Source organism: Taudactylus pleione, unplaced genomic scaffold (genome assembly GCF_031769625.1).
Source record: "Taudactylus pleione unplaced genomic scaffold, aTauple2 ptg000258l, whole genome shotgun sequence".
NCBI classification, from domain to species: Eukaryota; Metazoa; Chordata; class Amphibia; order Anura; family Myobatrachidae; genus Taudactylus; species Taudactylus pleione.
In genome coordinates this window covers 4,970,494-4,993,153 of record NW_028284660.1, presented here as the reverse complement: position 1 = coordinate 4,993,153, position 22,660 = coordinate 4,970,494, and the positions used below count along the sequence as shown (strand labels likewise).

At 47.1% G+C, this 22,660-nt stretch overlaps 1 long non-coding RNA gene across 1 annotated transcript; it reads left to right on the top strand.

Annotated features, from left to right (window-relative positions):
* Window positions 1-404: 404 nt before the first annotated feature.
* Window positions 405-17,172, top strand: LOC148514826 (uncharacterized). The gene is made up of 4 exons (XR_015879456.1): window positions 405-490; window positions 16,314-16,433; window positions 16,754-16,918; window positions 17,031-17,172. It is a non-coding gene; the product is annotated as an uncharacterized LOC148514826 (long non-coding RNA).
* The last annotated feature ends 5,488 nt before the right edge of the window (window positions 17,173-22,660 follow it).

Below are 22,660 nucleotides of genomic sequence, written 5' to 3'. Positions count from 1 at the left end.
CAGAGAGCATTGTAGTAACCGCCAAATAATGCAGAGACCATCCTTGACCCACATATAACCTATAACATGAATACACCCCTTATACACACAGAAACACAATGAGTATACCCACGCACATACATTAATACACCATCCCCAGCATAGACACTCTCTCCTCACTGAATTAGTTACTTCCCATTACACCTACTGTATACATTAGAGCATAGTCACTGTGCTGGCTGCATGCTGTCTCCCAGCTCCTTCTCATCCTCTCTGACTGGGAGGTCAGAGGGTCACGCTGGGAAGAAGCAGGGACAGTGTACAAACTACTTGTCAGTATTCAAGTGTAATCAACAGTATTTGAATACACTTGTAAACTGGCAAATGTTTTGTAGACGGTCCCTGCCTGCTCCCAGCGTGATGATCTGTAAGGCAGGGAGCTGATTCACTGAAGAGAGGAGGAGCAGGAGCTCAGCTGCCATCCACCCCGGCATCTTTACCCTGACAGCAGGTAATCAGCCCCCTGCCTCTAGCGCTCCCCCCCCCCCACATGTAGGGGACTGTATGAAGAGCACAGCCGCACTTGCCACATACTGTATAGTAGGCTGCCGCTGGCAGTCTCAGTGTGACAGGTGCAGCGGCAGCCGGCAGAATTAAAAGCTGTCTCAGCAGCTGCTGCAGGGAGAGCGCCTCTCCAGCCTGGTGTCTCCCTGCAGTGAAGGCTCTGCTGAGCGGGGGGTGGGGATGAGTCAGATTTTGGTGTCACCCCCTTGGAGGGTGACACTCGGTGCGGCCCGCACCCACCGCACCCCCCTTGTGACGCCACTGCTAATACTAACCTTCTTATATTACTAACCTTATTATATTATAACTTTTTCATTTCTGTATGGTAAATCACATAAGCACATAGATATCAAACCAGAGCAGCAAAGTTATCTGTTGTCACTGAGCTGTCCTCCAAAAATCATCACCGCACATCCAAGGGTAGAAGAGAGGAGAGAGGTCACCAGCATGGAGCTATGTAGCAGCCTGTAATAGTACATTATAATATGACATAGACAGATAGGAGTAATTACACTATGATCCGAATACTGTTGGTGTCAGGGAAGAACGTGGGAGCTCCAGCACTTGCTCACTGAGTATGGCAGCCTACAACCAGTACTCAGGGTAATAAGAGCATACGGTTTAGCATTGGGACATTGTTATAGCCAGTGTGCATCATTAGAATAACCTGCTCTTGAAACTTGGTAGATAAATCCTATAAAACCCTTTAAATTGTATTTTAAGGGAATCAGACAGCCAATGTAATTACAGCATTGGTATAACGATCAAGTATTTGTGTTAAACAAGTCCTACATGACATGTATAACCGCAATTAGTCTTCTCGTAATAAGTATGTTCTAATTATAGCTCACATTCTTTGTCACTGTGGAATATTAGCTCTTAAATATTAGGTTTATTATTCGTCAATGTTTGTGATGCTTAATAATTATATGTTATAGTTATTTGTTAACGTAAAGAGAAATATAGATGTGGCAATGTTTATTAGTTCATCTGCCCTTGTCATAATTAATTCGGCATTGACTATGTCTGACTCAGAATCTGCAGTATTCATATAATTGTGCTAATATTAATTTGCATTTTATACTCATTGGTCCTACTTCAAATCATGTGACATGAGGCTGTAATGCTCATTATCAGCAACTGGAATGACATGCAGAGGGATAGCAGCAGCAAAGTGCACATTTTATAAAAAGATACACCATAAAGCTGGCAAAAAGCCCATCATGTAACTTTGTGCAAAACTATCTATGGATGTTGTGGCTGAAGTGCTTGGGTTATTTGGGACCCCACAAAAGATAACATTGTGGTCTTTACTCACCATCATCATCACTGATGTTACTATAATCACACAATATTAGTGCATTTTGAGGAATTGCCTCCTATGACGATTGCTTACGAAGTTTCCTTCTGTGCTAAACCCATTTGCAAAGTACACACTGGGCAGTACTCCATAGCTAGCTGTCACAAGCCACCGCTATGTCTTGTTGGACAACAGTGCTCCTGGCAGCTCTCTCAGGCCCGTTGCTGGGAGACGTGGATGCCACATTGCTAATCCGTGAAGTCCTCCCACCTGGCTGCTCCGTCATCTCTTCTTTGACTGGATTGGATCCTCCTCCTTTTTCTTTCCCACTTGTGTATTGCTCAGATGCCAGATGATAGCATCTTACACGTGTTCCCGGTTCCATAGTTTTGGTATCTCTCCTTGGGTTACTCCAGAGTCTCCTGTCTAGGACATGTTTGTTGTTCCAGGTCACTCTGCATCATCTAAGTGGACTCAGCCTAACACCGTGGCTATTCCCGCTGCACTGTGGGTCTGACTCAGACCCGCTCGCAAGTGCTATGCACTCGCAAGCGGGTCGATTTTCGGCCAGTGCGCATGCACAAGCCCCGGAGCGAGCGCACAAAGCACTTGCTCCGGTGCTCGCAACAAACGGGGTGGCTATCGATGTTGATCGACAGCTCGCCCCGTTTTGTAGGCGAGAGGGGGGTGGCTGGGCAAACGGAGGCGTTCCTGCAGGAACGTCGGCTGTTTGTGGGCGGCCTTACTGACATCACTTGTGATGTCATCAGGTCGACTTCCTGCTCTATTAGAGCACGAAGTCCACTGGCTTGCGGCAATGAGACCCTACCGCAAGGTTCTCATCACAAGCCCGATGGTTGCGATGGTCTTGACCATCGCGACCATCACCTGGCCGCTCGCATAAGCTGTGGGTGGTCATCCACAGCTATGCGAGCGGCCAGGAGGCTGCAACTAAAAAAACAAGCGGCCGTCCTGATGCAGAGCGAGCGCTCGCTTTTTGTGTGCGGCTCTGAATCAGGCCCTGTGTCTCCAGTAATTTCAGCTGCCATACTACATTCTGGCAGCATAAGCCGCACTGCAGTGTCTGAGTGCTCCCAGCCATAACACCCTGGCTATCTCCGCTACTCTGCATTTCCAGCACCTCAGCTACTGTACTACATTCCGCCAGCATCAGCCACACTGCAGCATCTGAGTGTTCTCATCCTTAACAATCTGGCTATCTCCGTTGCATCATGGGATCCAATATCCTCAGCTGCCGTTTATCATCACTATTGTGTCTGGATGCACCTTGGCCACAAGGCCACATCCCTGCCAAGCATCTCCAGCCCTCAAGGCCACAAGGCCACATCCCTGCTAAGCATCTCCAGCCCTCAAGGCCACATCCCTGCCAAGCATCTCCAGCCCTCAAGGCTGCAACTTGACCACAAGGCCACATCCCTGCCAAGCATCTCCAGACCTCAAGGCTGCAACTTGGCCACAAGGCCACATCCCTGCCAAACATCTCTAGCCCTCAAGGCTGCAACTTGGCCACAAGGCCACATCCTTGCCAAGCATCACCAGCCCTCAAGGCTGCAACTTGGCTGCTAGGCTACGTCTTTGCCAAAACATTAATCAGCCCTCAAGGCTGCGACTAGACTAGCTTTTCAGTTGTATCCATCGGTTCATATAATTCTCAGCACTATTGCTTTAAGCTAGGGCTACCCAGCCTCACTCCTGACAAGGACTACCTTTTCAGTTGTCCCCATCGTTTCATTTAATCCTTAGCACTATTGCATTAGTCAGTGGTGAATCTTACCCTAAAGTCATAACATTAGCTTGTACAAGTGCTCCAAATTGTATTTTTTTCCTCCCAGAATTCAAGATACTCTCTGAGATTATAATTTCTACATAATAATGTAATATCCATTATGTTACTAATGCAAAGTGTATCAGATTGAGATGAGGCAGATGTGTCACAGTATTTGGAATTTTCTTTTAAGCATGAACAGATGTCATGATCTTTCACATTGGTGCTCTGTACTGGCTCAACATCATTGTGACTTTCAATAAAGTTGTACAGTTTTTCCGGCAGTAGCTTGTGTAAGAGAAGCTGAAGCCGAGGGCGTGTCATGTGCAGCTGACATCTTTTGGGAGCACATCAAGGATGAAGGATGGTTAACATAATGTATTGATCCAGTTCCAAAATGCTGCAAACCCTAGGGTCCTGACAAAGCAAATACAGAACTTGATCTACAATCCCTGGAAATATTATATTTTGCCTTGTTTTCGTGCCATGGTTTGCCTTGGTTCCCCAAAAGTTAGTTCTCCCACTCATCTCTGATAATATTTGTCCTATTTTGACATCAACTACTTGGAGGAGAGATCCATTTGCTGCTGCCCCTTTTGTTATTTATTACCAGTTATTTATATAGCGCAGAGAATATTTGGCCATTCACATCAGTCCTTACCCCAGTGGAGCTGACTCTTTATTCCCTACCACATCACACACATTCACACTAGGGTTAATTTTTTTGTCAGGAGCAAACAACCCTACCAGTATAGTTTGGATTTTGGGAGGAAACCCACACAAGCACAGGGAGAATATACAAACTCGTAGTCATAGTGGAAATGTTCTGTGTAGCATACAAAGGTCTATAGAATGTTCTGTGTAGTGTTCAGAGGTATATAGAATGCTCTATGTATCATACAGAGGTCTATTGAATGATCTGTGTAGTGTAGCAACTGTGGGCCTGATTCAAACCCGGACGCTCGTTCTTAAAAAGGGGCCGGATATTTAAATTGAGCGCTCGCTCTTTGCGGTGTGTCTATGTCTGAGTGAGCGTCCGAAAAATGCGCTCACTATTTTGTAAAGACGCCCCTTTACCGTTCGCATCACACGTCATCTCCGTTATTTATTAGATTAATCGTGAGCATCTGAACTGCTCGCAGTGCTTGTGGTAGGATTTACTTCCCGCTATCACTGCGAGCAGTTCAGGCTAAAAGACAACCAAGTGGCGTGGTCGATGACGCTCCTTTACTAATTATGCACACCCATTAAATGCCGTTTTGACCGTTAGGCACGCCTGCGTTCGGATCTCCACTCCCCCGTTTTCAAGCACCTTCCCCTGTTACCACCCACAAACGCCTCATTCTGTCACTCAAATTTGCAGCCCCTCGTTGTTTTACGAGCGCACGTTTTCCGACCGCAATGACTGGTTTGCACATAACCATACGCATGCACAGTTGTGCGAACATCGCTCGGAGCGAACAAGCGGCTGCTTACGAGCGGCTCTGAATCAGGCCCAGTGTTCCTTGCTGAATCAGGCCCAAAGTTGTTATTTAGTACCTGCGCAATCAAGGAATTGGTGTGGTGCCTATTTATGTAAATATTGGCCCTAATCGTAGGTGATCTCAACCCAATCTGTGTGCAGTTTATAGCTTCCTGGAAATTCCTGCAAGATTATAGAAAGCTATCCTGAGTTCATACCACTGTAATGGAGCATACACACGGTCAGATTTGTCAGACTTGTCAGATGAACGATTGAACGATTTGAACGATTTTACCAAAGTTTTGAACGATTTGAACGATTTTTGATTGCATTAAAATGAATGGAATCGTCCAAGTCTGACTGCAAACCCATCAGATGTCAGATATCGTTATCTGACAAACGGGAACGCGCATCGTTGATCGTCCATCGTTCAGGCATGTCAGATATGAACGATTTTCCTTCAGATATGAACGACTGAACGATTTTTAAATCGTTATCGTTCATATCTGAAGGAAAAATCTGATCGTGTGTATGCACCATAACTCCTTGCTGGGAAAGCAGATGTAGGTATAGGAAAAGGTCTTCAAGGCTGCATTAACCTGGGTGAGATGGTGGCTGAAAGTTGCCAGTGATATGCCCAGTACTATATAGGTGACTGACTGGAACAAACCAATGGTAAAAAAATGCAGAGAACACAGCAGCATGTGCAGGGCTGATACACTGTGGGCCTGATTCAGCCCCGCTCACGAACGCTGAGCGCTCACAAGCGGGTCGATGTTGGGCAAGTGCGCATGCGCGCAAGGGAGGCTGCTCCATCGTGCGCATGCGCGAGACCTGAATAACGACAGCCAAGCCGTCATTATGGGTCTCGCACCAAAGGGGGCGTGCTGTCGATGTGGTACAGGATGTGCTGAGCACAGAGGGCCTGATTCAGACCCGCTCGTGAGAGCTATGCGCTTGCAAGCGGGTCGATAGTGGCCCAGTGTGAATGCACTCGACGGAGCCAGCTCCGTCGTGCATATGCGCGAGACCTGGATAGCAACGGGCAAACCGTCGCTCCGGGTCTCGCTCCAAAGGGGGCGTGCTGTCGATGTTGAGTGACAGCACGCCCCCTTTGGTGGGCGGGCCGGGGGAGTGGCTGTCCAAACGGAGGCATTCCCATGTGAACGCCTCCGTTTGGGGGCGGCCCCAGTGACATCACGAGTGATGTCAGTGGGAGAGATTTCGGCTCTGTTAGAGCCGAAATCTCTCCTGGGCTTGCGGCCACGAGAACCGATCACAAGGGTCTCGTCGCAAGCCCGATGGTCTCTTGACCATCGCGACCATCTGCCTGGCTGCTCGCTATAGCTGTGAGCGGCCAGGAGGCCCTTCTAAAGATAAAAAAGACCGGCCCTGATTCAGAGCGAGCGCTCTGTCAGAGCATCCGGCTCTGAATCAGGGCCAGAGTACCCCTGAAAGGCTATAATTCATACAGTCACAGTGCACCACATAGTTGTGTCCCTTTTTATAGTCATCATGATGAAGCTTTCTCCAATAGAATGTGTTTTAAGTACTGAAACATGCCTCTCAGTTGCTAGTCTATTGTTTGGGTATTTTGGCCATATGTTTTTCAAAAACCATGCTTAGTAAATTTGCGTTTTTGATACTTGTCGTTGGGCCTGATTCAGAGATGTATGCTAATGTCGCTGTGCAAAATTATGCAAAAGTCGCAGGAGGCGTCTTTAATAAAAAGACTCCCACTTCTGGCTTCTCTGATTCGCTGCTGCATCCAAAGACAAACCATCGGATCAACTGTGTGATCATCGGACATTTGATTAACCTTCACATTTGATTATACCTCAGGGTACTCAGGATACCCAGAAAAATTACGCTGCCTGGGCCAGGGAAGCTGCGTCTTAGGACACAGGCACTAAATAACCAACTTTGGGCCTGATTCAGCAAGGAACACAGTTGCTAATACGCAAGCAATCGGCCGATTGTTGCATTCTGCGCATGCTTATGCATCGCAGTTCGTGTGCGTGAACCGGCCTCTTCGATCGGACCTGCGATCGCAGTGACTATGCAGACCCACTACAGAGTGATTGACAGGAAGTGCCATGTGTGGGTGGTGACGGGGGGCTTAGTCAGTGAAACGCAGGAGTGCCAGTGCATTTTGACGCCGTTGCAGGGGCGTGCCTGAATTATCCAGTGCAAGGGCATATGCAGCCTCAGCTCCCATAGGGTGCGATCATGTTAGCAATTTCTGAGTAAGGTCAGACCTTGTGCAAGTGTGCGTGAGGGTCCGATGGTATTCGATGTGTCCGATGGTTTTGCTATTCTGCTAAGTACTACGGATGTGTGTAAGGTAAAGTGGGCGTCCTTATGTAGTGCTGGGATTGCATTGTGATCGCAATGGATTAGCATATGATCGCAGTGAGTCTGCGTGCGTAATCGCTATTGCAATCGCATCTTCGATCCGTACTGAATCAGGCCCTTTGTCCGCACGTCCAGACAAAGGTACAAACACATCCCCATTTTCAGTCATGCTGTGGCTTTTAGGGCATTGCGACCGATAGCACAGGGCCAGATTTGCACATGCGCTGTGCAGGTCCTGCGCATACCGTATGCGGACCATTAAATATCAGCAGGCTCTATGTTATCTAATAAATATTTAGACCAATATTTTATTGTGTTCTAAAGTTAGTTATTAAGGGGTCTATTTACTGATCCAACCAGTTCGTAACTGTCATTTTTCAAACACAGCCTGTGACATGGCAGTTAGGAGCTTATTGGCTGGTACTTTATCTCCGTTCACTTTATCTCCATCCAAGGCTTAGTAATAGACCCCTTAGTTGGTTTTACGAGGGGTTTGTTCTTTAGTAAATAAGCGGATTTCTAATGCGATGCAAAAACACCCAAAAAACTAACAAATCGACCTTTAGTAAATATAACTCTTAAGCTGGGTACACACATAAAGATTATCTGTCCAACCATCCAACTAGTTGATTGGTTGGAATGAAAACCTGGTAATGTATGAAAGCAAATGACAATCAGCAATTTGCTCCCAAACGCTGGAAAATGGACAAAAACTGTTGTTTGAACAAATTGTTTAGATCAAACATTTAACAAACTTGTCTGACGCCATTTTCATCTGTTTTCTGGCATTTAGGAGCAAATTGCTGATCATCATTTACTCCCATACGTTACCAGATTTTCATTCCAACCAATCAACTAGTTGGATGGTTGGACAGAAAATCTTTACGTGTGTATGTAGCTTAAAGCTAGATAAACAAAATATAATTATCTGGTTGGAACGAAAATCTGGTAATGTTTGAGCAAATAACAATCGATGATTTGTTCCTGAACACTAAAAAACAGACAAAAACAGGTGTTCAGATACATTGGTTAAATGAAACGGATTTAACCAATTTGTCTGGATGACCATTTCTGAATCGGGTCCACTGGTAGAAACCTTGGGCCTGATTCAGACCCACTCGCGAGCGTCTGTCCGCTCGCAAGTGGGTCAATGTTATGCACTGAGCATGCGCACGACGGAGGGAGCTCCGTCGTGCGCATGCGCCAGACGCGACGAGCGAAGGAAAGTCCTTCGCTCGTTGTGTCTGATCAAAGGGGGCGTGCTGTCGATGTTGATTGACAGCACGCCCCCTTTGGTGGGCGTGCCGGGGGCGTGCCTCCCATCAGAAGCCGGCCCACTGACATCACTAGTGATGTCAGTGGGAGTGATTTTGGCTCTGATAGAGCCAAAATCACTCCGGAGCTTGCGGTTGAAAACCTCAACCGCAGGCTCCGGCTCGCAGTTTCGATGGTCGTGATGGTCACGACCATCGCGGCCATCAAAATGCACGCTCGTATAGGCTGTGGGTGGTGACCCACAGCTATACGAGCGTCCAGGAGGACGCTCCATTTTCATGGAGGGCGGCCCTCATTCAGAGCGTGCGCTCTGCTCAGAGCGTACGGCTCTGAATGAGGGCCCTTGTTGCAAATCATATGCCAGTTCTGAATGTGCTGCCAGAAAACTAGTCACAGCTGCCTCAGGCACAGAGCATCTCACAAGGCTGTCAATGAGGAAGAAATAAATGATCGTCGGGAGTAGGTATAGCCACATTGTGTAATTGCTACAATCAACTAAATAAACTATCCTTTAAAGTGCTGTTTAAAAGTCACTCCTGGCTTCCAAACAGCGAACATGAGTCAAGAGATTTCATACCTGGCGTTTCCACTTCCTCCTGCTGCGGAACAGTATCCCAGACTTTCTGCCAATTTTCTTAATGAAATAGGAACATGTTCAATGCACCTGCTTGTGTATAGTAGTCACATCACCTGACATTGGACCTGTTTCAGACCCGCTCGCTAAGGCGCGATCACTCGATCTGAGCGATTTTCGTCCATCTGCGCATGCATATAATTACGCAGTGCGCGTTCGCAAGCCATTTGTTGCAATCTGATTTTGGTAGCTCGTAAGCCACTATCAGGTCGCTGCTTGGAGTGATAGATAGTGCCGTTTGTGGGTGGTAACAGGGGAAGGTGATTGTTTATAGGGGAGAGGATGTGCGAACGCAGGCGTGTCTGACTGCCAAAACGCTGTTTAAAGGACGTGCATAATTAGCAAAGTAGCATCATGGTACACGTCACCTGCATGTATTTCATCCAGCACTGATCGCTGTGCTTGCGGAAGGCTAAGGCAAACCCAAGGGCTGCGAGCAGCTCCGATGGCTCCCGATGGTCCCGATTAATCCTTCATTTCCCGGAGATGACGTGTGTTGCGAGTGGCAAGGGGGCGTCTTCAGACATTTGCGAGCGCACTTTGCCATAGCTCTCTAAAACATAGTGGCCGTCGTTACGCGACGCAGTGCGTGCGATTAATTTAAATATCCGGCCCCTTTTTGCCAGTGCGCATTCGCATCTTGCGAGCGGGTCTAAATGAGCTGCTTAGCCAGCAATCTCTGCACGGCTGAAGAGACTCACACTGCAAGTCAGAAAACAGATGTTACTTACTAAAGCTGGGCATACACGTCCAGATGAAATGTCTGTCAGACTGATAGACAATTTATCTGGCAAACTGCCAGCCGCAGATGTCCGCGGCATATACTAAGTTATTTCTCACAGTGTATTAGCCCCGAAATCTACGCTCCGCCCCCGGGGGAGGAGACATTTCCCTGTTCCTTCCATGGGAAGGAACACAGGAAATGTCGGGCTGTCGGCCGCGGCTGGGCATACACTGCCCGATGCGGCCGACAAGTTACCCCCTAAATATTGCATCGGACGGGCATACTGGACAATCCGACCTGCCCGACCGAGCAATATTTAACCCTCGGTCGGCTGCACACGGCTACAATTATCGGGGAGATCCGCAGATATCGGGCGGATCGCCCCGATAATTGTAGCGTGTATGGCCAGCTTTACACGTACTCTGCCTGATTCTCGGTTGACACAAAGTGTCCACAAGCACGGATGTCCTCAGCAGCCAGACGTACTATCTAAGGCTAGTGGTGGGATCTGTCCATCCATGCCATGCCACAGCCATGCCTACACCCACCCCCAGCCAAGTGCAAAAGATCCATCGGGCACAGGGGTCCCAGCTTTATCTGTGTACCCCAAACATGCAGAGAAATCTGGACATAATGCCTTAATACTCCTGATGCATCTGTGTCATGCTGTAACCACCACGTTGCCAACCAGTGATGCCCATTTCACGAAATTAAGGGGGCGATTCAGAACCGCTCGCTAGGCTGCATCCGCTCACAGCTGGCCAATTTTTGCTAACTGCGCATTGCGTATGCATCGCAGTGTGGATTTGCGAACCAGTTACTGTGATCGAGAAGTGTTCGCACGCCAGCCGTAGTCTTCTTGTTAGTTTGAGTGACAGAATGTGCCGTTTGTGGGTGGTGACTGGGGATGGTCCATGAAAACGAGGGGAGTGGATGTGCGAACGCAGGCATGCCAGTGCGTTTTAACGGTGTTTAACAGGCGTGCATAATTAACATGGACGTCATTGTACACGTCACCTGGTTGTGTTTCACACTGCAGCGATTGCAGTGCTTGTGGCAGGGTATGGTCAACCACAAGTGCGGCATGTGAGGCCGATGGCACTTGATGTTACTGATATTGCATACACTTCATGGAGATGTCGTGTGCGGCGAAAGGAAAGGGGCCGTCATTATACTGGCTTGCGATCGCACTGCCATTGCACGCTAAGACATAGTGGGCGTACTAATGTCTTACAGTGCGATTGCAGCCTATGCATTTATTAGCAGCAGAGTGGCTGCATGCAAATGCATCTAGCGAGCGGGTCTGAATCAGCTCCTAAGTTTGAGATCTGACTTGTACGTGCACAGGTGCATCTGTTTTAGCACTTAAATCTGTTTTGGGATCAGGCCTAATATGCAACCAAGTTCATAATGCATATAGACCCTCATTCAGAGCCGCTCGCAAAAAGCGAGCACTCGCTCCGAATGAGGGCATCCGCTTTGGTTTAGAAAGCCGGCCTCCTGGCCGCTCGCTAAGCTGTGGGTTACACACACAGCTTTAGCGAGTGACCAGGTGATGGTCACGATGGTCGAGACCATCACGACCATCGGGGCTTGCGATGAGACCCTTGCGGTAGGTTCTTGTCTACCGCAAGCCCCAGGTAGCTTCCTGCTCAAACAGACCAGGATGCTCCCTACTGACATCACTGGTGATGTCAGTAGGGCCGCCTACATATGGCCGCCTACAAATGGCAGGGGTCCCTTTAGGAAGGCCTCAGTTTGTCCGGCCACCCCCCCACTCTGCCTACAAAACGGGACGAGCTGTCGATCAACATATTAGGTGTCGATCAACATTGTAGCGAGCCCCGGAGCTAATGAATTTGTCCAGGGCTTGCGCATGCGCACTGCGAGCGCTGCGCGTGCGCAGGCCCTCACCATCGACCTAGCTTGCGAGCGGGTCTGAATGAGGGCCATAGTTTTAATAGTTTCATTAGTTATTACAGACATTTAATTTCCATAATACAGTGCTGACCTCTACTATATACCGCCCAGCGGCGTAACTAGGGCAGGGCCGCCGGGGCTCGTGTCCTGGGTGCCCTGGGACCAGCAGCACAGGGGGGCGCACCCGGCCACAGTACAGGCATGTCCTTGTCAGCCAGTGTAGTGCAGACTGCAGTGAGTGCGGTCCGCACTACACAGTTACACACACATCGCCGCCAGTGCTGGGTAGTACACCCATACTACCTGGCGGCGAAGTGTGAGTTTTAGCAGCCAAGGAGAGTCAGTGCTTTGTGTGTGTATGTATGTCTGTGAGTGTTATGTAAGGGGCACTACTGGAACTATATCACTACTGGGTGCACTGTATAGAGAGAACCACTACAGGGGCACTGTATAAGGGCACTGCATAAGGGGTCCCACTACTGTGGGCACTGTATAAGGGGCACTACAGGGGGCCTGCATAATGGGGGACCACTACTGGGGGCACTGTATAAGGGGCACTACAGGGGGCCTGCATAATGGGGGACCACTACTGGGGTTACTGTATAAGGGGCACTACTGGGGGCCTGCATAAGAGGGACCACTACTGGGTGCATTGCATACTGGGGGTACTGTATAAGGGGCAGAGCCGGATTTAGACCTCATGGGGCCCTAGGCAAGATACTGGTTTTGGGGTCCCCTCTCTCAAACAATCCATAGCACTATACTTTCATTCCTGATTCATGCCACTGTACAGCACTCTGGTGCGCCACGGCCTTGAAATGTCGGCTATGTATGTATAAATAACCCTTGATATTTGCTAAGCTTTTCGGAGTTTGGCCCCACTGATTGCCCCCTCTATAGCTCTCATTGCCAGTTCATATCACACTGACCCACTGCTCTGTCACAGCAATCTCTCACTGAGCACACTGACCTCCATCCCAGCTCACTTGTTTTTCCCCCACAGCACACACTGACCCAGTTACTGCCCACCACCCACCAGTGTGTATTCCGAAAGAGTTTTCAGTGCAGCTGGCAACCTTGTCAGTGATCGGCGTAGGAGGTTACTTCCTCAAAATGTGGAAAAGATGATGTTCATTAAAATGAATTACAAATTCCACGAGGAAGACCTTGACCAACAATTACATCAAAAAATGACAGAGGCACCTATGGTGGAATCCAGCGGGGATGAATTAATATTGTGTGAAGAAGAGGATGTACACACTGATGGGGATGATGAGGACGAGGATGATGACAACTTGTAATGTAAAGCCAATTTGTGTATGGGATTGATTTCTTTTCCATGTCCAAAGCACATTGGCAGCTTGTTTTATGGGGGTCCAAACAAACCAATAATTTCAGCCACAATTGGCAGTCCTTGTCATTGAAATGATTGGTTTGTTAAACTGTCCTGTTTCATATACAACATAAGGGTGGTTGGGCCCAAGGACTATTCCATCTTGCACCTTTTTCCTTTCCATTATGTGGTGGTTGGGGCATTGCTGCCTGACATTTTAAATTAATGTTATGGTTGGTTTAGGAACCAATGATTTATTTTTAAATTAATTTATGATCAATTTAACAGCCAGGGGCTGTACCCAATTAATTGTTTTTAAATTAATTTATGATAAATTTAACAGTCAAGTGCTGCACCCAATGAATTGTTTTTAAATTAATTTATGATGAATTTAACAGCCAAGGGCTGCACCCAATTAATTATTTTTAAAATAATTTATGATCAATTTTACACCTGGCTGTCACTGTCATTGGCGTAGCTGTGCAGGGGTGCTGTGCTCCTGTCTGTTGAGAGGCTGTTGCCCAAAATAATAAATAAACAATTTGTTTTGTGTGCGTGTCAGCCACACCTGTCATCGACATAGCTGCGCAGGGGTTCTGTGCTGCTGTCTGTCAAGGGGCTGCATGAATATTGCAATGAAAACTTTTTATTTAAGTTATTGGGTTACAAAAAGTTTTTTTTAATGTTGAACATAGCAGAAATGTTATCCTAACAGCTTATAAAGTTATATGCTCTAAAAAACTAAAGCCTATATTTATATAAAAAAAAACTAATGCCTAATTCAGCCAAAAGAGAGACTGACACCAATTCTAAACATAAGAGTCACCTTCTGGATGTGAATTGTCTCATTTGCATGGGGAAAGCACAACCCTCAGATGAGATGGAACTCAGCCAGTGAACAACATTGAAATCACCATTAAAAAGTCACAATGGAAGACTACAGTGTGGAGAATCTTTCTTCACAGTCAGGAGAGGGCTCAGAGAAAAAGATGCTCTAGGTGCTGAACTTCAAGGGATTTCTCCATCATGTTCTGCAGTGTGGAAAGGTTTCATTCACATGTTTTCTATCAAGCAGTTCAAAGGTACAGCCTTCAAAGTGTCTGGTAATTCCTGGCAAAGGTGGGTGTTATATATAGCCAAAGATTATTTATTACAAGCAAAATTCATCTGTCCGGAGTCTGTCTGGGAATTCATGGATCGTATTTGGCCTGTAGACATCCAGTGATTCTGTCACTGTGTTCTGTAGCCCACTTTGGGCCTGATTCAGACCCACTCGCGAGCGGCTGTCCGCTCGCAAGTGGGTCGATGTTATGGACTGAGCATGCGCACGACGGAGGGAGCTCCGTCGTGCGCATGCGCCAGACGCGACGAGCGAAGGAAAGTCCTTCGCTCATTGAGTCCGATCAAAGGGGGCGTGCTGTCAATGTTGATTGACAGCACGCCCCCTTTGGTGGGCGTGCCAGGGGCGTGCCTCCCTGACGGGGGCGTTCTGATAGAGCCAAAATCACTCCGGAGCTTGCGGTTGAAAACCTCAACCGCAGGCTCCGGCTCGCAAATTCGATGGTCGCGATGGTCTCGACCATCGCGACCATCACAATGCACGCTCGTATAGCCTGTGGGTGGTGACCCACAGCTATACGAGCGTCCAGGAGGACGCTCCATGAAAATGGAGGCCGGCCCTCATTCAGAGTGTGCGCTCTGCTCAGAGCGTACGGCTCTGAATGAAGGCCTTTATTCCTAAATAATACACTGATGGTGTTGCGCTAATTGGACTTGTAATTACAAATAAATACTTAACGTGGCAGAAATGAATTCAAGACACCAAATAATCTAACATATGTTTAATAAATATGAAATGCTCTTTAGAGGATTTTCATCAAGTGACACAGTCATTTTGCTGACCCTGGATACCCGCTTATTTCCACGGATAGCCATAATTGCTATATATATTGCGGTGACGGTGCCCGCTGGCTGGATTGAGGACGGCGAGAGATAACCAGGCGGTCATGTGTTGACCATATTACAGCCTTAGGATTTCCCCGTCAGAGGATAACCTTGTCCATTGGCCAGACGGTAGGAGATACCAATAACCGCTACACCTTTTCAGGATATACAGGAGGATTATACGTACACTTCAAATTAGCATGGAGTCCGTGTTTCCTAAATAACTTTATAATGTTTACATCTTTGGAAAACATTTCAGCATTACCCCTTGTTAAAAACCCGTAGGTAGAATCAAGGGGATATTAGGACTCTCATATGTGGACTTTGATCGGGTGAGAACTGTCAGATGAAGATTGGTCACAGTATATATGAAATATACAATTTTTTATATATTTTTTATGTTTTTTGTTTCCTTTAGTAAACCTGCCAGCTATGCAGGTTTTTATTAGGAACTAAGAGGTTCCATGGTAATATATGATAGTCTGTACAGACTTTTACAATATTAAGGTGATTGTTATATGTCATTTGTATACCATTATTGATATGCTTATTGTGTATTTATTAAACATATGTTAGATTTATTTGGTGTCTTGAATTAATTTCTGCCACATTAAGTATTTATTTGTAATTACAAGTCCAATTAGCGCAACACCATCAGTGTATTGTTTATGTTTGGGATCATCAGTAGGTGATCTTTTATTGGGTTTACACAGACCCATAGGTGTTTGCAGCTATGGTTTATTATTCAATTGTAGTTTATTAGCGCCAGGCTGTCATTTGGTGCCACTTTATTCCTACCTGAATCGCAAACTGAAATACGGAATAGTAAGTACAGACAACATGGAGGCCTTTGTTATTCTGCTGCCTGCATGCCAACCAATACCTCCCAGACTACACCCACTGGGGGGACCAGGTCTCGATAATGACCATCCCCATCTGTTGCTAGGCCTTCTTCTTCCAAACCATCCATCCAAAAAGGGTAAGCAGGATACAGAAAGAGGAGCTAGATGTCCCCAATTTTTTTTCTTCTGTCATAGATGAAGTAGAGAGATTAGAGCTTCAGATGTTGGACTTGGAACAGGGGCTCCCACCTATTTGGCTTCCCTCCAGAGAACAGAGCTCTGTTCCTCAGGAACTGTCTATGCCTGAGCTGATAGGTAGGTAGTCTGTGTCTGTTGGTAAACACCTTTCAGGAGATGGCAATCCAGAATAACAACAATTATAATGTGTCCACTGATAATAACCAGCCTGATCCCTTAACAGCAACATACCCCATATGGCCAACTCATAACATGACACCCAGTTTGCAGCCTCCTCTTCCTTATAATACTAACCCAGTCGCCATGGTTGATTAATCAGCCATGTGTGGTCTACCCAATTTTTGGCCTTCTACATTCATTCACATATTTAAGAGAAGTGGACAGTGGGAACAATGGCAATTTGAAACTAACAAACTCTTTTTAATGTCCCTATACAGGTCGGAAAATTCTGTTACAGAAAAGAAGGTTTGCAAAGGATTATTTAAGTCAATTGTCTATTTATTTTTGGAAAGCACGCTGCCTGGTCCCCTTCTAGGATGATAAAAATCAACTCCCAGCAAGCAGGCATGACGCAGCCGCACAACGTAATACTTAAACCTTAGGTCTGAAATGTTGCATTTGCCGCTTGTTCACAATATATCTCATATGGTTAAGTGGACAGTGGGAACAACGGCAGTTTGAACTAACTGTGGTTTTTTTTATGTCCCTCTACAGGTTCGGAAATGCCAGTTTATAGAAGATTTGTAAAGCATTATTTAAGTCATTTGTTTATTTATTTTTGGAAAGCACACTTCCTGGTCCCCTTGTGTTCTGTGAGGTGGTCAAAATTGACTGGAAAGGAGTGGAAATAAATGTTATTGAGGTTATTATTACTGTAGGAACAAAAAAGGCCCATTTTATGTGATTTTAGCTGTTTTTTTTTATTTTTTAAGAAAAAATCCAGATCCAAAACCAAAACCAAAACATGAAAACAAAACACGGAGGTGAGGTTTTGGCAAAACCAATCCAGATCCCAAACCAGGGGAGATCCAGATCCAAAACCAAAACCCGAGGGTCGGTGCACATCTCTAGTTTAAATCTGTATTAATAGTTACCGATATTTGTAGACCTATCTGGGTCTTTTCCTCAGAGTACAGATTTACACTAATTTAAAAGTATGTGGATTAATGCTTCTTTCTTTCTACAAGATACCTATATGCTTCTACCAAAGTAAGAGGGCACCCCGGCATACTGTTTCAATTCCAGAGTGCCAAACTTCACACATTGGCCGGGATGCACTAAATGGCAAAATGCGGTAAAACCCCATAAACGGGGGTTTTACTGCATTTTCCATATGAACTAAGCACCTCATCCAAGTGGGTAATGCCACCTTCAGGTGGCAATACCCAATAGAAGCCTATGGGCTTCTTACTGGGACGCTTATCCTGAGAGGGATCCGATCGGATCCTTCCCATCACCCCCTGTCCTTTGCAATGTAAATAAAATTTCTAGGTACATACCATGATAATCAACTGCGGTATGTACCCGAAGAGAGGACGGATGTGTTGCTTAGTACTGTACAGTCCGCCCATAGAGAGAGAGCACATATGTTGTTCAGAGAGTCGCCGTTAATTTCCCCTGATTATATATATATATTAGGGGTGAGCAGGTTCGGATTTCTGAAATCCGAGCCCCCCCGATCCGAGGCCGATCCGAGTCAGGCTCGACTTTTCCCGCCTGACTCGGATCTGAAATCGAGGCAAAACGTCATCATCCCGCCTTCCGGGTCTCGCGGGTTTTGGATCCTATATAAGGTACCCGCGTCAGCGCCATTTTCTCACTCGGCTGTGGACAGTGAAGAGGGAGGGTGGGAGTTAGGGCTGGCTGGGCTGTGTAGTGTAGTGTAGTGCAGAGTAGTGCTGTGCTGTGCTGCTGTTGTCCACTACTTCAAAGTCCATAGGGGCTGGCTGTGTTGTGCTGTGCTGCTGTTGTTAATAGGGGCTGTGTCCACTACTTCAAAGTCCATAGGGGCTGGCTGGACTGTGTTGTGCAGTCAGTTCTCCATAGGGGCTGTGTCCACTCCAAAGTCCTGTGCAGTGTCCCAGTCCTAAAGGGGTGCTGTAGTGTTGCCCAGGGGGTGCTCTGTCCATCAGGGGTGCTCCCCCCTAGTGCTAAAAAAATAATATTTTTTGTGTGTTTGTGAATTGTGTGCGCAGTAGCCGCACGTGCATCAACAAAGTAGTGCCAAGCGTGCGCCTGTGTCATAAGTAAAGGGCCGGCTGGCTTGACCGTTAAAGGGTGCTGTAACCCCCAAAGTACACTCTTGTCCAAACCAAAAAAAAAATTATTTTCTGTGTTTGTGAATTGTGTGCGCAGTAGCCGCACGAGCATCAACAAAGTAGTGCCAAGCGTGCGCCTGTGTCATAAGTAAAGGGCCGGCTGGCTTGACCGTTAAAGGGTGCTGTAACCCCCAAAGTACACTCTTGTCCAAACCAAAACAAAAAATTATTTTCTGTGTTTGTGAATTGTGTGCGCAGTAGCCGCACGTGCATCAACAAAGTAGTGCCAAGCGTGCGCCTGTGTCATAAGTAAAGGGCCGGCTGGCTTGACCGTTAAAGGGTGCTGTAACCCCAAAAGTACACTCCAGTCCAAATCAAAACAAAATTATTTTCTGTGTTTGTGAATTGTGTGCGCAGTAGCCGCACGTGCATCAACAAAGTAGTGCCAAGCGTGCGCCTGTGTCATAAGTAAAGGGCCAGCTGGCTTGACCGTTAAAGGGTGCTGTAACCCCCAAAGTACACTCTTGTCCAAACCAAAACAAAAAATTATTTTCTGTGTTTGTGAATTGTGTGCGCAGTAGCCGCACGTGCATCAACAAAGTAGTGCCAAGCGTGCGCCTGTGTCATAAGTAAAGGGCCGGCTGGCTTGACCGTTAAAGGGTGCTGTAACCCCCAAAGTACACTCCAGTCCAAATCAAAACAAAATTATTTTCTGTGTTTGTGAATTGTGTGCGCAGTAGCCGCACGTGCATCAACAAAGTAGTGCCAAGCGTGCGCCTGTGTCATAAGTAAAGGGCCAGCTGGCTTGACCGTTAAAGGGTGCTGTAACCCCCAAAGTACACTCCAGTCCAAACCAAAACAAAAAATTATTTTCTGTGTTTGTGAATTGTGTGCGCAGTAGCCGCACGTGCATCAACAAAGTAGTGCCAAGCGTGCGCCTGTGTCCTAAGTAAAGGGCCGGCTGGCTTGACCGTTAAAGGGTGCTGTAACCCCCAAAGTACACTCCAGTCCAAACCAAAACAAAATTATTTTCTGTGTTTGTGAATTGTGTGCGCAGTAGCCGCACGTGCATCAACAAAGTAGTGCCAAGCGTGCGCCTGTGTCATAAGTAAAGGGCCGGCTGTCTTGACCGTTAAAGGGTGCTGTAACCTCCAAAGTACACTCCAGTCCAAACCAAAACAAAAAATTATTTTCTGTGTTTGTGAATTGTGTGCGCAGTAGCCGCACGTGCATCAACAAAGTAGTGCCAAGCGTGCGCCTGTGTCATAACTAAAGGGCCGGCTGGCTTGACCGTTAAAGGGTGCTGTAACCCCCAAAGTACACTCCAGTCCAAACCAAAACAAAATAATTTTCTGTGTTTGTGAATTGTGTGCGCAGTAGCCGCACGTGCATCAACAAAGTAGTGCCAAGCGTGCGCCTGTGTCATAAGTAAAGGGCCGGCTGGCTTGACCGTTAAAGGGTGCTGTAACCCCCAAAGTACACAACAAACCAAATAACAAAATATTTTTTCTGTGTTTGTGAATTGTGTGCGCAGTAGCCACACGTGCATCAACAAAGGAGCAGCGTCAAGCGTGCGCCTGTGTCCCATAAGTAAAGAACCGGCTGGCTCATTTCTTAAAGGCTGGTGTAACCCACAAAGTGCACTACTCTCCAGCAAAAATAAAAAAATATTTTCTGTGTTTAGCCGCACGTATATATCAAATCGATATAACATAAATGGAGGACCAAACTTTCTCCGATAAAAATAAAATAGAGAAAGATCAAGAACCACTTCCTCCTAGTGCTGAAGCTGCTGCCACTAGTCCTGACATAGACGATAACATGCCATCAACGTCGTCTGCCAAGGCCGATGCCCAATGTCATAATAGAGGGCACATACAATCCCAAATGACAAAGTTTAGGAAAATGACCTTGAAAAAAACATTTAAATCAGCTGAAGAGAAACGTAAACTTGCCAATATGCCATTTACGACACGGAGTGGCAAGGAACGGCTAAGGTCGATCCCTAGTATGTTCATGACTAGTGGTTCAGCTTCACATGACGATGGAAGCCCTCCTCCCACTAAAAAAATCAAAAGAGTTAAGCTGGCAAAAGCACAGCGAAGAACTGTGCTTTCTAAGAAGATATCACAAATCCCCAAGGAGAGTCCAAGTGTGGTGGTGGTTGTGATGCCTGACCTTCCCAGCACTGGACGGGAAGAGGTGGCTCTTTCCACCATTTGCACGCCCCCTGCAAGTGCTGAAAGGAGCACCCACAGTCCACTTGATGATATGCAAATTGAAGATGTCACTGTTGAAGTACAACAGGATGAGGATACTGGTGTAGCTGGCGCTGAGGAGGAAGTTGGCGAGGAGGATTCTGATGGTGATGTGGTTTGTTTAAATCAGGCTCCGGGGGAGACAGTTGTCCGTGGGATGAAAAAGCCCATCACGGTCATGCCTGGGCAGAAGACCAAACATTCCACCTCTTTCGTCTGGCAATATTTCTATCCAAATCCGGACAACAACTGTCTTGCCATATGTACCATATGTAAAGGTGAAATAAGTAGGGGTAGGGATGTCAACCACCTAGGAACATCCTCCCTTATACGGCACCTGCAGCGCGTTCATAAAAAGTTACTGTCAAGTTCAGAAACTTTGGCTAAGACCGTAAGCAGTCCAGGGACAGCTAAATCCCGTTGTCCTGTTGTATCCAAGCACCTGCAAACCACACCGTCAACTCCCTCCTCATCAATTTCCTCCTTAGTCAGGATCAGAAGTAGTCCTGCAGGCCATGTCACTGGCATGACTGACTCTCCTATCCGGGATTCCTCCGGAGGATCCTGCATTGCTACGCCTACTGCTGCCACTGCTGCTGTTGCTGCTGGGAGTCGTTCATCATCCCAGAGAGGAAGTAGGAACACCACTACTTTTACTAAACAATTGACCCTCCAACAGTCCTTAGCGAGGAGGATGAAGTACGACAGCAGTCATCCTGAAGCAAAACGTATAACTGAGGCCTTGTCTGCTATGTTGGTGTTAGACGTGCGTCTGGTATCTGCCATTAGTGCAGTGGGATTTAGACAATTGATGGAGGTAGTGTGTCCCCGGTTCCAAATCCCGTCTAGATTCCACTTCACTAGGCAGGCGGTACCGAGACTGTACAGAAACGTCAGAAAAAGTGTCCTCAGTGTCCTGAAAAATGCCGTTGTACCCAATGTCCACTTAACCACGGACATGTGGACAAGTGGAACAGGGCAGACTAAGGACTATATGACTGTGACAGCCCACTGGGTAGATGTATCACCTTACGCAGCAACAGCAGCAGCGTCACCAGTAGCAGCATCTCAGAAACGCCAGCTCGTTCCAAGGCAGGCTACGCTGTGTATCACCGGTTTCAGTAAGAGGCACACCGCCGACAACCTCTTAGAGAAACTGAGGGAAATCATCGCCCAGTGGCTTACCCCACTTAGACTCTCCTGGGGATTTGTGGTATCTGACAACACCACCAATATTGTGCGGGCATTACATCTGGGCAAATTCCAGCACGTCCCATGTGTTGCTCACACAATAAACTTGGTGGTGCAGAATTTTCTGAAAAGCGACAGGGGCGTGCAGGAGACGCTTTGGGTGGCCCGAAAAATTTCTGCCCACTTTTGCCATTCAGCGACTGCGTGCCGAAGACTGGAGCGCCAGCAAACACTCTTGAACCTGCCCCGCCATCACCTGAAGCAAGAGGTTGTGACGCGGTGGAACTCAACCCTCTATATGCTTCAGAGGATGGAGGGGCAGCAAAAGGCCATTCAAGCCTATACATCCACCTATGACATAGGCAAAGGAGGGGGTATGCACCTGACTCAAGTGCAGTGGAGAATGATTTCCGTGTTGTGCATGGTTCTCCAGCCCTTTGAACTTGCCACACATGAAGTCAGTTCAGACACTGCCAGCTTGAGTCAGGTCATTCCCCTCATCAGGCTTTTGCAGAAGCAGCTGGAGAAAGTGAAGGAGGAGCTAAGACGGAGCGATTCCGCTCGGCATGTGGGACTTGTGGATGAAGCCCTTCATTCGCTTTGCCAGGATTCCAGGGTGGTCAATCTGTTGAAATCA